General features: G+C 35.1%; 1 pseudogene; it reads left to right on the top strand.

Moving 5' to 3' along the window:
* Positions 1-11,182: 11,182 nt before the first annotated feature.
* Positions 11,183-13,633, top strand: LOC124889012 (annotated as a pseudogene).
* The last annotated feature ends 3,283 nt before the right edge of the window (positions 13,634-16,916 follow it).

The raw sequence follows: 16,916 nt of genomic DNA on the forward strand, positions 1-16,916 counted from the left end.
CTTGCAGAGCACAAGTATCTGCCTTAGAGAAGGTTTCCGCAGAAAAGACCAAAATAGCTCCGCAAGCTCTTCTGAGGGGTGTGGCTCAAGTGTCAAACACAGTAGTAGTGCTGATGGTGGTCATCTTGGTAATGCAACTATTCCTTTCACTGGTGATGGCAGTACCTGGAATAACATTGAGGAGATTAATAGTGATAAGACTATAGACAGTTGAAGACCAAGTCTAGCTCTACGTAGTAGTTCCTGTCATTCAGTTGTTCAAGAGCCTGAAATAGGATCATGTTATGTTGACAGAAATTTAGAGCATAATAGTTTATTGGTTGTTTGTTCTAACAGTGGCCTTGAAAGCCAAGGCGGTGATTCTAGTACATCCACTTCTGCAAACCAACAGATACTGGACTTGAATTGGCACTTGTATTTCAAGAAGAGTGATCCCAGTATTACATATATGTTAAAGTGGAAAAAAAGACAGACTGATCATGAATTAGCTAATTTATTGCAAGATAAAGGGCTTAATCCTAATTTTGCAGTGATGCTGAAGGAGAATAGATTGGACCCAAGGATTCTAGCCTTGTTGTAGAAAAGTAGTTTGGACGTTGATGGAGAACATCGCGACAGTAACCCTCCTATCACTGCTTCAAATAATGTTGAGGATGTGTTACCTAATAATATTTCATTCTTGGAAGAACTTAGACTACAAGGATTAGGAAAGTGGCTTCAACATTGTAGAGTAATGTTGCATCATGTAGTAGGAACTCTAGAGCGAGCATGGCTTCTTTTCAGTTTAATCTTCATTTTTGAATCCGTCGTTGTGGATATCTTTCGACCAAAGACAATAAAACTTTTGAATGCTACACACCAACAGGTAAGAAATGCATTAGCACTTTTAAAGTTCAGTTTAGTGTATTTGGATTACGGTACAGCTAAAATGTACTCCATATGGTTGTATTTTCCATTTTCTAACAATATTTTATAACACCACATATTTTGGACGAGAATGAAAATCATCATTTTCTTCACATAAAGACTCCAAAATTCATAAATCCAATTCAAGTTTAGTGTGTTAATAAATTATGTAGTGTGGAAACCTATTTGAGCATGAATTGAGATCAAAGAGGTCCCCAAGCTCAAGGACAAGTTGAAAGTTTTCCTATCATTCGAATTTTAGTGATCGTTGAAACTTAGGTCAACTTCAATCAACCATTACTCTTTTTATATATTGAATTAGAGTGCCTACTATATATCAAATGAAAGGTATTCGAATTATATTTCCAACGATACCAATTTCATAAAATTTTGACACCCGAGGAAGAAGTTATAGCTTTGCAAAGTGGGTGTGTCGTGCAGCATAAGGTGTGCGACACACACCCTAACTTATGTCATAAAGTGTGCGACACACAACCAAATATGTGCGATAAAGAGTGCGCCGCACAACCTATATAATGCGATAAAGTTTGCGCCACATATATTATTACTCAAGTGACTTAAACACTCCGTTTTTGGGGCAAAATAGTCCTTTTCCCACCCTTATTTAGCCATTAACACTAAATCTAGTTACCAAAATACCCCAAAATACACCTTCATTAATCAAAATTGCTCAAGAACTCTCCTTAGCGTTTTAAATAAAAACCCAAGCAACTCAAGATTCAACCATGGGTTTTTGAAACTAATTACATATTTGGAATCCCTAAAACGTAGGTTTCAAGAAGCACCTATCATCTTCGCAATGAGAGGGTTATTATGAAATATTTTGAAAATGGTCATGATTTTGACTTGCAATGAGAGGGTTGTTATGTTGAAATATAATGAATATAATCATTGCATAAAAGAATGATGTGATATTGATGGCTTGCAAGTCGGGTATGACGATACCCTACACAATAAGATATGTGATTGAATTAATTAGAGTTTGATACATTGATTTTACATGAGATAGGTGGATGCCCGAAGAAGGTGTTTGAGGAAACCGTGTTTGCCGACATGGGAATTTGGTACCCTGCTTTGTGATCTTGCGTACCTGACTTTATTTCATTCCCAAGTTGGGATTATGGTTAGGAGCCTTGCTTATACTCTAATCTCAGCGACAACCGAGATTTGACAGTTGCTGTAAATATTATATGTAGGGTATTCCACCTAGCTCAGCTGCATTACATTATTGTTGAAAACTATTACATTATGCCCATGTGTTTTCAAATGATTTGATATGGAATTTCTTTATAATGGCTCTCACCTATATTTGGAAAAAAATATTATATTTTGTTTTTGGTTTCTCTGCATACTAGTACTTTTGTATTGACTCCTTCCCTCCCAGGTTTGGAGACATAGTTTAGGGGTCCAGATAACCAGTAGATCTCTTTCGACAGATTTGCAGATTCAAGTGGTGAGCTTTCTATATTTTGGAAGGCCTGATGTTTGTCAGTTTATTTATCATTTAGTAGTTTTGGGTATACTGGGGCCTTGTCCTAGTTTCCAGACAGTAATTTGTTTCAGTCATGTATTAGAGATTTCGCAACGGTTGTTCAGATGTCGATATATGTTGTGGGACATTATTTCCCCTTTGTTGATTTCATTTGATTTATGACCATGTTTTCCGCCATATTGTGTATCTTCCGCATATCTTATTATCATATGAATTATGTGCATGATTACCAGATAGATAGGGGGTTTTTCGAGCCTTCATGGTTAGGAATGCTCGTCATGGCCAGGGCCCCAATTTGGGTCGTAACAAACTTGGTATCAAAGTACGGTTCATGGTCCCAGGGTGTCTGTGAAATCGCGTCAGGTAGAGTCTTGTTTATGGGTGTTTAGCGTGCCACACTTATAAGCAGGAGGCTACTAGGCATTTAGAAATACCTCTCTTTCTTCATGTTCTAGTTCATATGATAGAGTCAGAATGTTCCTCTTTCATACTTTAATTCATGCTATGGTGTCGCCCATATGAAAGTAAAAAAAAAGTCATCCCAGATTCTTTCCTTACTCTAATGTCCTCAGATATGTCTCATTATTGAGGTGATTCAAGTACAGAAGTTTAGAATCTAAATGGTATGGTCCTTTCTGATTGAAACATATAAGAGTTAAAATTTGTGCAAGGACTTGAGTCTGTTAGTGCTTCAATGTGTATTGATTCTAATATAAACATTGATCCTGATGGAATCTTGCTTTTCAGCTTGAGGTATTAATAACATTTAATCCCCTTTAAATTTATGTTACAAATGTCTTGCTTAAGGGGGGGGGGGGGGGGGTTGATGTGTAGTAGAATGTTGGAACTGTATTTCCACCCAAATAGTAGTTGTCATGGCCTATTGGTAGTGAAATTAGACCAAGAAGTTGGTGATGTGAAGTCACAAAGTTAGAAGTCAGAGCGAGGGTGACTTTTGTGTAAATGAATATTTTAGTTGAATAACCGATGTTCGAGAATAATTTACCCCCTTATAGTGATAGACTAATGTGGTAACTAGTAGCATGTGTGGACGGTATGGTAGTCCGTGCAGGAAGTGTTTGACTCCGATTTTATTTATACAGAGTAAGATGTGTATTCTTAGTTCATTGGATATTGCGTATTAAATTTCTATCTCATGTAATTTTGTCATCCAGGTGTTGTTGAAAAAAATAAAGTATAGTGAAGCCCTGTGGGGCTTTTTTGATTCACTAGCATAGTTGAATTGTCATTCATCTCATTTTCTTGTTCAAAATGCAAAATCAAAGCCTAGTGAAGCCGTATGAGGCCTATTTCAATTGACTAGCAACTTGTTGTCCAACTTGTTGTTCTTGTGTTGGTTTAATATATATATAGCTGAATCTGTTTGCATGAGATTGAGTTGGTAAAGAGGTGATTTGTCCTTGTGTGTTAGTTTAGTAGAAGGTAGTGAAGGAGTAGTGAGTTAGGGTGATTTCTCGATTGCTTGAAGTGTGAAAATGTCTATATTAGCCAGTAAGTTGTAAGTATAGAATCATGGTTGTTTATGGAATTTGAAGGTAGTCTAAATGTATGTTTGGTAAGTAAGTATGAGGTGAGAAATCCGTATAAGTAGAAAAAATTGTATGGATTATAATATAAGATTAAGGTTGATCATGTCTATTATGTAACTTTACCCCTTGACCTTCTTTTCATTGGTAATTGTAAACTAGTACTACTTATGAGTAGGTATGTAGTGATTTTTGAGGCGCTTGTATAGTATGTCCCAAATTTTATGGACTAGCATATTATGTTGCATTTTTCAGTAGTGATAGATGATTGGTACAGGACTATATGCTTGAATTTAATGTAGAATGTGGTGGTAAAAATAGTGGCATGATATTAATGATGTATGTTTTGTGGGAAAAAATTAGTAGGCTTGATGTGTTAAAATAGTACATGCTAATGAGTTATGATAAGGAAGACCATAAGGTCAAGATCAATTATTTGTTGTTTGGAAGTTCTAGTGTACTAGTGTTTCTTGATGTCTATTTCATGTTATCCAAATGAGAATCATGCGTAAGGTTGGGTTGTAAAATCATGTTTAGCACTAGACATTAACTTTTGAACAATTGATGTCCATGAAGGTGGATGTGATGATTTCATGGTTAATGATACTAGTTTTATGTAAGTAATCTAATAGGCTTGAACGATATATGCAAGAGCTTAAGTTTATTTGATTCGTAGTGAAGTATGATATTGTATATATAATGTAGAAGTATGCCCAAGGTGATCTGAGGTTGTGGTATTTTCAAAGACTATTACACGTTTTGTGTGATGAGTGGTACCGTTGAGTTGCTAGGTGGAGAAAGACTAGTTAGATGGTATATGGTGTACTAAATAGCCAAGTTAAGGAGTTTTGATTGATAGTGTTGAGCCTTTTTATATGATCTTGATTCTCATAGTAGAGACATGTAAGTTTGGAGTCGCGACATTGGTAGGCTATGTCGGAAGTAGTATGATTCATTCAAGGCTTGGTGATATCCATGTTGAGTGCTAGATTCTAAGTTTGAATTTTAGAAGGTTGAACTAATAGAAATAAGAGTTAAAGCACTAGAGGGTGTGCACTCCGACTATAGGGATACCCATGAAGACCCGAAGTTAGTAAGTATGCAAGTATTATATGATGACTACTGGGTCTATAGAATGATAAAGTGTATCTCTGAAGGTAGTATTCATAGTGGGTTTTCCACTTTCAGGTGTAGTCATTCGGGTTAAGTGCCATGATATGCGTTTATAGTCATTTTTCAGACCCCAGAGTGCAGTGAGTGTACTTCAGTTTAGAGTCTAGTAAGGGATCTCCCAAACTTAATATGATGGCTTAAAGCTAAGGGGGAGATGATAGAGCAAATAACCAAGTCAGGCTTTCAGATTCTAGTAGTGATGTCAGTATGACATAGAACATCAGAAGGGAAGAGTGAGGCTCAACCCATTCCGGTCTCAGTATTTTTCACTTATCCTAATACCTACTCATACCTTACTTTTCAGTTCCATGATCATAGTTTTGCATTAACAGACGTGCCTCTTTGCACCCGAAGAAAAGATACTTAGGCCATCAGTAGCTGTTGAACCCAAGCCATAAGGTAAAGATGCTTATAATTTTGTCCATTCTCATCTAACGCTCTGATAGGTCATACATTTCCTATCACTCTTTATTCTCGTTTCAAGCTTTCCATTTATTAGATTCCAGTGATAGTTTTTTGTAAGCAAATTAAGATTCCAGTGAACAAAAAAGGTGTAAAACCACGGTATACAAGAGAAGGAGCTTTGCAAAAAAATCATTTTCATTCAAATCCAATCTTTTTACCACTTTGTGTTCTCCAGATAGAAAAAAGAGCATGCCGATTTGGCTTTTCGGAATTCTTGCTTTTGGATTATATTCACATAGGTTACTCATATGAATAGGTTAATGTCTGCATCACAAACACTTAATGTCTTGTCTATGAACAAGTGGTGGATATGTTGGCCCCTATCACTGCCAAGAAATCCCTCAAGTATCCATATCTAGTGCTTTGTACATCATTCTACTTCCATTAGCACTGGAGATTATAGGACCCTTTATTTCAGTCCTCTTTGTCAAAGTTATCATATGGGCTGCCGTTCACCGCTACCAAATTCTACCTGACTGTTGATCAGCAGAACTTGATACACCTCTACCGATAACTTCATTTTGACCCCATTTCTCTATTATCATACATATTTTACATGTGGCTAAATGCTAGTAGGTATTGCTATTTTCAGCATCTTTTGATGATCAGTAGGACAATTATGGTTGCTAATGTTGTCATATTTCCTATGGCTTTATTACTCCAACCAATTAATATCATTCTTACAATTCTTGAATTGAATTTTAGATACTATTATAATAGAAGGACAAGAATCTCTACCTGGGAGAAACCTCAAGAGCTGATGACAGAAATGGAGGTAAGGTATCGTGTCATCAAGATTTTTATGGGTAGTTTTATCCAGTTTCTTGTGCTTATCAATGAAAAAAGAAGTACACAATTCTTTTTCAATGAAGCTTCGTAGAACCACTATTTATTTCCTAAGTATATGTGATTTCTGTTGAAAGTTTGTTTAGCGAGTAGATTTCCTCGATCTTTCTATAATATATAGGCTTCATTTGGGATTTGCATTGACCTTTTATTGCCAATATAGTTCTAAAAGATTTTATATTTAACACTATTGTTCTAAAAAATGTGTTTAAGCATACACGGTAGGATTATATTTGGTCTATTTTAAACAATTTTATTTACTTTCTGATTAATGTAATGTTATTGTAACACTATGGCGATATGGAGAGACGACACTTGATATAATATTGTGGTTCACACTTCTCATTCTGGTTTACAGAATAATAGTTTGGCTGGTTGCACACTTGCACCAAAGAGTGTGACCTAGTGGTCAATGAAGTAGATTGAGAACCATGAGGTCTCAGGTTTAATTTCCAACAGAGATAAAAATACTAGGTGATTTCTTACCGTCTATCCAATCCTTGATGGACAGAGTTACCCAGTATCTGTGCTGGTGGGAGGTTGCAGTACCTGGTGTAACTAGTCAAGGTGCAAGCGGGCCCAAACACGATGGTTATCAAAGAAAGTTTGGTTGGTTGTGAGGGACAAGTATTAAGGGACCAACAAATGGAGCTGTGAGGAAGTTTGAACATTTTTATTCTTTTCTTTCCGAGATAAACAGATTTTTTTTTCGGAGATATTACTTTGTATTCGTCAGCGTTAAGGTTATGCTAGCAGTCCAAAAGAAATGAAAAATAATGAAAATAATGCGAGGAATCGAAGAGATCTACTACCTGTTATGCATCCTGTACACATTGGCCCTTAAACAAAAAACAAAAATCTACAATGCTATTCCATTTTACTTTCTGAATGGAATTATATTTATCTTCAAAATACCTTCAACTTTTCTCGCTCCATACAGTCCACCAAAATACAAGGAAGGATTGTTCTCCCCCACTTCTTCTAACTCTTGCCAATCCCCTTTAATCCAATAGCTCAATAGATTGTTGTGTGTCCTTTGATAGTCCACTTTACTTCCACTCAATAGATCTGGTATGTGTTCTGGTATGGTCCACTTTACTTCTATTAAACTAAAGGTATCAAAAGGGCGGGGTTGGCTGGATTTGGGTGGATCAAAGAGGTCCGAGTTAATAAATGGGCGGGTTATTAACCCGCCCTAAAGCTACTTGGGCTGAAATGGGTTGGGTTGAAATGCTCTAAAATGCGGGTCATAACCCAACCCACCCAATTTGAACTCAGATTTAATTGCTTTATTTGTTATTTTATAAACTTTTAGTACTTGAAAAATTATTTTCTTTTTTTTTAACTTGGTAACTTTGTATTATATCACACAGTACATGGGTTGTACTGAAACCTTTATATGCAAGAGTACTCCTAAATCGACCGTTCTATATCTGAATTTAGTCTAGAACATCAATTATCGAGGCAGTATCATTAGAGTATAGTTGATTACACCAAAAACATAAAAGCAAAATACAGTTGAGTTTAACCTTCTGCACACTATTCTCTATGCTTTCAAAACATCTAGAATTCCTTTCTTTCCATATAGCCTACCATATAGCACCAGGGATAATTCTCCATCCACCTATGTCCTTCGCATGTACATCTGCTTCTACTAGCACATTAAAGTCTCGGATACTTTCCTAGGCATTGTCCTGGAAATTTCTTTTAGTCTTAAGATGATTCTCCAAAGTTGTTGGGTGTACTTACAATGTAGAAATACATGGTTAACCGTCTCTAAAGTTTATCCACAGAGTAAACATCTGGAGTACAAGGTTTTCCCTTTCTTCATGACATTATCTTGTGTAAGAACTACTTCCTTAGTCAGTAACCAGACAAAGACAGAGCACAACACTGTGTGAGGTATCCTACTTTTCCATATTTTCTTCCGTGGCCATCTTGGATCCGGGTGATTTATTTGGTTCATCATCTTGTAGGATGTTTTGACACTAAACATTCCTTTTTCATTTCCCATCTACCATAGTACGTCATTCACTATTTGCAGTCCATTGAATAAGTCCACGGTATTAAAAAATTCAACTACTTTTATTACCTCCCGGTCATTAAGTTGCCTTCTGAAATTGAAGTTCCACTCATGTGGTATCCAAAATTCTGCTATAGTCCTCTATTGAAACAATACCAAGTTGTAGATATCTGGAAAAATCACTTCCATATCCCCATCGTCATGTCAATTATCCTTCTAGAACCCAGTCTTGTTTCCATCCATCACTTTAACCTTTGAGTTGCTTTTAACTTCATTCCACTTGTGTCTAATAGATCTCTAGAGGCTAACCCCGTATGGTTGTGTCACTTCTTTAGTCATCCATCTATCTTCTTTAGGATATTTAGCTCCAATCACTTTCCTCCATAGCAGCTGGTAATTGTTTGCATATTTCCACAACCATTTCATCACGAGGGCCTTACTTTGAATCTTTAGGTTCTTTATCCCCAACCCTCTAGTCTTCTTGTCAATTGTCCACTATAGATAGCACTACCACTTTTTCTCACATATCTTTGTTCCTTATTCTATCTCTTCTAGTATGCCCGTACAACAATCTCAATATTCTCATTTCTGCTATATTTATCTTTTGAACATGCAAGCTCTTGACCAGCCAAACACTCTGCCCCATGCAAGATAGCTAAGTATAACAACCACATTATAAATTTACCTTTAAGTTTATTTTAACAAAATTCTTATACATGGCATGCTAGTTACTAGCTCTTTTGCAAGAGCTAATTGGGACAAAAAACATATGTTCAGAAATTGATTCATCAAAAAAAGCATAACTGTAGTTTATGAGTTTCAAACGTGTCCAAATGGAAAAAAAATTATGGGGGGGCTGTGTTGAGTATGGAACTTAGAACCTCAGTGCAGGATTTGAACACCCTTACTGTCACACTCAATCTTGTTTTTTGTGGGAAGGGTGTTCATTAAAAAATACTCAGAAACCACAGAATTTGACCTATATATATATATATACAAAATGCGATTATCAGGCGAATGTTGTTTAGTTGATCACCCTTGGATAGCTGTAGCTCGGCTGCAGCTTGGCAATGTTTCCACCCTGCTTGTAGTTATATTCTACACAGTACATTCTAGTCCTTTTCCATATGGGACATTATATCATTCATATTCTAACATTTCCATCCAGTATTGTACTGCTGGAAGTTACTGATTTCTACTCTCAGGGTACTGTTTACGTTCTATTTTTTCACTTTACCTTCTTTTATGCTATTTTCATTGGGACAGAGGGCAGATGCATCAACTAGCTAGAGAGAATTTACAATTCTTGAGGGAAGAAAGTGTGTAACTTATATATTTTCTTGGCCTCTTTCCAATTATTCTTCTACAGTGGGTACTTTTGTGTGTTACTTGTGCATAATGCTGATTGCTTTGTTTATTTTCTGTAGGTATTACTACAACAAGGTTACTAGAAAGCCCAAATGGAGAATGCCTGATGAAGTCAAGGTGATGTTAGATTTAAATCCAATATGGGTTTGTTTCGTGCTATAAATAGCATGATAAGAAGGGATTGTTCTGTGCTTTAAATAGCATGATAAGAAGGGACAATATTCTATTTTCTTGGATGCTCTAGTTCTCATAAAGTCTTTATTCATTCACAGTTGCTAGCATGATAAGAAGGGGCAATATTCTATTTTCTTGGATACTTTATTCTCATAAAGTTCAATTATTTATAAATTCACAGTTGGCTCGTGAAAAGGACACCATTTTGCACGCTTTTGATTTTGGATCCATTTCTGTTATGAAAACATCATCCCCAGGTACAGATGGTTCATTAGTATTGGCACACGGTGCTAAATCAAGCCTAATTGCTGTGTCACCAGCTGCTAACTTACCAACTATTGTGGCTTCAGAATCATCAAGTTTATCTGGTAAGGTTTCTTCTCCGATGATTGAAACAGTCAAAATGAAGAATTCTTTAGAACCTACTTCGCTAGCTGTTGCTAATTCTTTGAAAATTGGAATAGCAGTAACCTTGAGAAATTCTGTCGTGCCACCGGTGTATGTTTTCAGATTTATATGTTATAAATTTGCCTCTGGTTTGTGTTGTTTCTTATTTGGAATGCAATTTTTCTATAGTTCTGAGACTACTACAACTCAAGATGCAGTAGTGTATGGTGATGGATTTTCTTCGGAGAATAGAGAGGTACTTTGTCCTTCTAAAATACTTATGCGATTAGTTAATTATTACTGGTTACTGGTTAAAACACCAAGAAAGCTTTTCGTAGCTGTTATGCTGGATGTTGATCCAACAATTTTGTAGTGCTGTTTTTAGTCAACTGCTAACAGGTAAACAATATGCTCCAAATTCCAATGAGGTTTGCTTTTGTCCTTTGTGCTTGATGTCGTGTCTAAAATGCAGAATGTCAAGAAAGATGCTGCATAACTGAAATTGGAGGTGCTACTCCATCAGATGAGAAAACATTCGAGCTGGGACCATTAGTTTATGAGAGCAAAGCAGTATAGTTGACTATTGATTTTTGTCCCGTCTAATGTATGTTCTCGAAATTTCTCTTATTTCTATTTTAAGTATCTGATTTTATTTAGGAGGCAAAGAGTGCATTCAAAACTCTTTTGGAATCTGCAAATATTGGGTCTGATTGCATGTGGGATCAGGTTTATTACTTGACTATTTTGTGAGTACCAAACAATTGAGGGAGATCATTTGACATGAATTGTATTTGTTAGGCCATGAGAGCAGTAATTAATGACCGGAGATATAGTGCTCTAAAACCCCTTTATGAGTAGAAGCAAGATTTTAATGAGGTATCTCTCCAAGTCGGCATTGGAATAGGTTAATTGCTGCTTCAATGTTTTAGCATACCATATTGCAAAAATATTGTGTTTGATATCCAATTGTTTCATGTTTGGTTGACTTAAATATTTTGGGAAATGTTTTCCAAATCAACTTATTTTCCTTAAATTTAAGGAAAATGAATTCCCTTCAAAAAGTAGGAAAAACATTTTCCAAAACTCTCTTTCAATCTCACTCTTAAGTTGAAATGTTTATACAACTCTCAAATGTATTTTCTAAGAAATATTTTTTTATTCACCAACCAAACACTAGAAAACATTTTCTGAAAAATGTTTTCCTTTCATCAACCAAACATAAGAAAACAAGTAAGAAACCAACTTGTTTTCTAGGAAAACATTTTCCTTCATACCAAAAACACCCAAGGTCTATAGTGATCATTTTGAAGTTGTGTGTCTGTTCCAGTATCTGAGCCAAAAAAAAATTGGAAGCTGAAGAGAGGCGTGTTAATTAGAAAAAAGCTCGGGAAGATTTCAGGATAATGTTAGAAGTAAGTGAAATTTTCTTTTGTGGTCATTATTTGTATGTGTTTTGGTACCTTGAAGTTGATCCATTACTTGTGTAAGTTCAATTTGATCCACTAACTATTTGCTATTGATTATTCAGTAAGGCAATCTCCATATTCGAACATGATGAACGTTTTAAAGCTGTTGAGCGAGCTAAAGATCGTGAGGACCTTTTTGAAGATTATGTGGAAGAACTTGAGAAAAAGGTGAAGCTCCTTTTGTAGAACTTTCTTGTAAGCTTCTATATGTTAAAAACTAAGTGTGCGGACTGTAGTTTCCTTATATGGTCTTTGGCTCCTCACAAATTGAGTTAGCCTTTCAGTTGAGATAGAAACAAGGTCCAATTTCTTAAACATTGTATTAGAGGCAGATCTATCTTGATGTTAGAATATTAGATGTTATCCAAACTAGGTTAACTGATGGTACAAATATCTAGTCTTGGTGTGCGATTAATGTATGAGAATCCCACACTAGTAAGGTGTATGTGCTGTAGTTTTCTTCTATGGTCTTGGACAATCTTCACCACCTGACATAGTTTTCAAAGTTGATTTAGGCACTGGTCCACTTGATTAACAACAGTCATTCCATTCCTTTCCTTTGCAGGATGTCTTTTAGTTTCTTCCCTTTTTTCGTTTTGCTTAAAGAGTCGAAAGAAGGAATGTTGTAGATATTCAACTTAAAATCTTGTGTTCTTTGAATACATTTTTAATGTCTTATCAAGGGTACAACATTTAAATTTGTTCACCATTGAATTCCAATTTAAACAGACTTCCATGTATTGTATGTAATTTTTCTTGAAACTTGAAACTATGATATGCATCTTCCTCTCCCCCCTCCATCGTAAAATAGGAAAAGTTTTTCAATACTTTCTTGCAAGTGTAGTTAAAGTCTCTTTGTAAATATTGTCTTCTTTATAGAGAAATTTTATTTTTTGTACTTTGTACTAGATTTTATTAGGAGCATGCGAAGGCATTGAACGAGCAGAAGCGCAATAGAGTGGAGTACTTAGAATTTAATCTTGTGACTTTATTAAGGTATTTGTTCTAGTGGAATTAGCATCAGTTCCTAGATTATGTTTTTGTATTTCCAGGAGATAGAACTTCCATAGTTCCATTGTTGCTGACTTCTTTTGTTCAGGTCAGTAGCTAGTAGCGAAAAATTTAGGATCGCTTGGAAACTGATGAAAGATGCTCCCGCCTTGAGAAAATCAATCGCTTGGAGATTTTCTAGGTACTACTCATTTTTCTAGTACATCATAAATAACTTTTTCCAAACATCTCATTTGTAAGCCTCAGTTTTAAAGTTATGTTGCAACCTTTTCTGTTTTAGGAATATATACGTGATTTAGAGAGCAAAGAGGAGGAGCAAGGGAAACTGTGGATGGTATATTGCTTATTAGACTCAGGGGTTAAAATTAAATTTATGTTTGGAGACTTTGATTTATCTCTTTCTCACTGGGCATACACCATTGATTCAAATAGGAAGAATTGAGGAAAGCTGAACGTAAAAATCGTGATGAGTTCCAAAAACTAATGGAAGAGCATGTTGTTGCAGTAATACTTAATGCAAAAACTAACTGGCGTGATTATTGCATCAAAGTTAGTTTTTCTTCTTATGTTCAGTGAGTGATTACCTTCATGAGTTCCCTTTCTGTCTTTTTGATTTTTTCATCCAATAATTTCCTTCTTTATTTTGTGCTTGCAGATTAAAGATTTTGCTGCATATCTAGCTGTCTCATCAAATACGTCAGGATCAATAGCAAAAGGCTTATTTACAGATGTTATGGATGAGCTGGAGAAATAGGTGAAATAGGTTACTAATAGGAGTACTGAATTGTGTCAACTACATTTGTTACACTAAGCCATATTTATAGAATTTACACTACAATCCCTTTTCATTTTCTTTCACTTAATGAAGGTCTGAATCTGAATAAAATATCAGCCCATTAAGTGCTTTTTTTTTAAAAAAAAAGATTCAACCAGTTAATACATCTTAATGAATCAATGTTAAACAAAGTCTGAAAATCATTTAGATCCTCACTAAAAAGTTCAATTCATTAGGTAAAAAATAAAGTTAGTGTATTACTATGTGGGAATATACTGGGTTTGTTGTTGTTGTCGTTGTTGTAGTGCATTAAAGAATAGAACATACTTGGTTGGATAAAAGCATGAGATTGAGATTTGAGAGTTACCTTTCTGCTTGATTTTTTTTTAAATAACACATATTTTGTTGAGATAAGAACAATGACCGGTTGTTCCTATTAAACATCTGTGTTGTTTCTCTTTATGCCAATTAGTTTCCTCTTTTTGTTACTAGATAGTAGGTATTTAGGCTGATAGGAATGATATTGTCGTAAAATTTTAAGTTAGGGGTTCCATGCTTTTAATGTAGTATAGATATAGATGATTCTTTCAATCTAGCCAAGCTGTATTAAATGCTACTTAACGGACAATCGTAATTGACTTCTCCTCTATTGAATGTTGTTAACGGTTTTATTACCTTAATTGTTATAGTTTCTCGAGCAGAACAAATCTGAGAAGTGATCATCAAACTTTCATGTTTTAACGTAGTTTCTTTGACTTTCGAGGACTCCTTTAAAGTATCACACAACCACACCATTGTGTTTCAACTAAGACTGCATTTGTTTTTATTAATATTCAGATATTTGAATCATTTTGAATGCACATCTGAATGGTTAAGATATTGTCTCTAGACCTGAAAACTAAATGATTAACGTTGGATGTTTCTCAATATCTGAATGTATAAAATTTATTTATTTCTAAATATAATATAATTATATATTAGAAATTTTTTAATTTAATGCAATTAAATTATTATTTGATTAAAAAAAGAAACATTTGTGTTTGTTAGTGATAGTGGAGATGGTTTGTAATGGTGGTGGTGGTTGTAATAAATTAATTGATGTTAGTGATTAGCAATGTTGGTGATAATAGTTGTGATAGTAGAGATAGCTGGCATTGTAGTAACTGTCATGATATTGGTGATTGGTAGTGGTGGTGGTGGTTGTGATGCGAAGTTGGTTAATGTTAGTAGTTGGAGGTGTTGATCGTGGTGACGGAAAACTGTATGCATGATGATTAACAATGTGTTGGTGGTCGTTGGAGATGCTGTTAGCTGTGATGGTGGAATGGCTGTTAGTACAGATACTGTAGCGAGTGTAGCGGATGATGGTGGTAAAGGTGGTGATGCCGGTGACAGTGGGGTGATGGTGTCCAAAGAATGTGTGGAAGTTGATGATGTGTTGGTAGTTATTAGTGGTAGTGCTAATTCTGATAGATGACTTGGTTGGTAGTAGGGATCGACTGGTAGCAGTTGATGGTGGGGGCGTTGGCAGTAGGGGTGTTCATGGGTCGATATAGGTCGGCTATTGGTCAAAACCATAACCAAACCAACTTAATCGGTTTTTAAATTTCTAAAACCAAACCAAACCAAACAAAAAAATAACCATCGGTTTGGTTCTTGTTAGTTTAGATCGGTTTGATTAGGGTATTTTGGTTTATAACTTTAGTTAATGATAAAAGTTGAAAATTTTAAAAAACAAATCCAATCTAACACATGAGATGTCAACCGAGTGTTGTATCTCAATCTTGAAACTATGATGTCAACTGAGTGTTATACGTTGGCAAAACCATGATAACACCATATGAACGCTTTTAAAAAAATATTTAAAAACTATATTTAATAGAATGATATGATAAACCCCCAAAACGTGAACACATAAACTTCTTGCTCAACAAGGTGCAAAAGAAAGTTAAAATTAGTGATTGTGTATAGTCCAATGAATTTCAGTTGTAAATTTCAATATATAATAAGATATTATTTCCACAATTAGTATCATTTGTCATTCAAGATATGAAATTCATTTAGAATCTCATAATGTATTGTCAACTAGATGAAGACATATGACTGAATGTGTTACGACTAAAGTTAAATCATGATTAAAATATAAAATGTAACAAATATTTAGATTACATTTATGAAAAACATATAAATAATTATAATATATATGTATATCGATTCGATTTGGTTATTTTGTTGGTTATTTTAGAGTAAAACCAAACCAAACCAAATTAGTATCGGTTTTTTAAAATTCAAATCCAAACCAAACCTAACCAAATATAGGTTTTTTTAATCGGTTTGGTTTGGATCGCGGTTTAATTTGGTTAAAAACCAAACCGTGAACACCCCTAGTTGGCGGTGGATATAATTAGAATAATAGAAGTGGTAGGTGTGGTAGCGGCTGGCAGTGTAGTTGGTAGTGATGTTGGTTGTGATGGTGGAAGTGGTTGGTGGTGGTGACAGGTGATTGTGGATAGAGTGGTGGTGAATTTTATCCTACACAAGAATATCTGTAAATGATATTTAGACTTGGTTCCACATATGAATGATTAAGACCTACTCAGACCTATTAAGAGCTAAAATCCTAATAAAAACAAATGCACTTAATGGTTTTAGGTCTGAACAAGTTCATAAATCCAATAAGTGCAAACAAATGAGACCTGAAAATAGTTTGTTTGGTCAAGTTTCGACCATGTTTTGTCCATTTGTACCACACCCCAGTTTTGATTTCACTTTGGATGATATCATGCAACTTAAAACCCAATTCAAAATATATTGTGTTGTCAACCATATAAATTGGACTAAATAAACTTAGTGCCAGAATTCGCCTCTGAAGAGGTAGTTGAGATGTAATGAAAGTAAAGGCTTATAAAAGATTAGCCTCGGAAAAAGTGCCTGAGAGCATCTTTGTTTCTCTAAATAAAGTTGCATCTCCCTCACTATGATTTTTTTGACCGTAATACACACTTGCGACTAACTAAATGATATATTGTTTCATCCTCTACCCTTTCTGAAAAGAATTGAAGTTGAATGATCAAATGTTATTAGCATTTATCTCCTTGCTTGATGAAAGAGGGAGTTTACCTGGTATCCTAGCATGGTAATGATCCTTTTCGTACTCTTATTCAATGATTGAATTTGGTAATGTTTTCTTGAGTTAGGCTCTTGATATGGGATGGTGAGAGTTATACATAAACTCAGATGCTGAAAATCTTTTCTTTTATTT

Source organism: Capsicum annuum, chromosome 11, assembly GCF_002878395.1.
Source record: "Capsicum annuum cultivar UCD-10X-F1 chromosome 11, UCD10Xv1.1, whole genome shotgun sequence".
In the NCBI taxonomy this organism is placed as follows: Eukaryota; Viridiplantae; Streptophyta; class Magnoliopsida; order Solanales; family Solanaceae; genus Capsicum; species Capsicum annuum.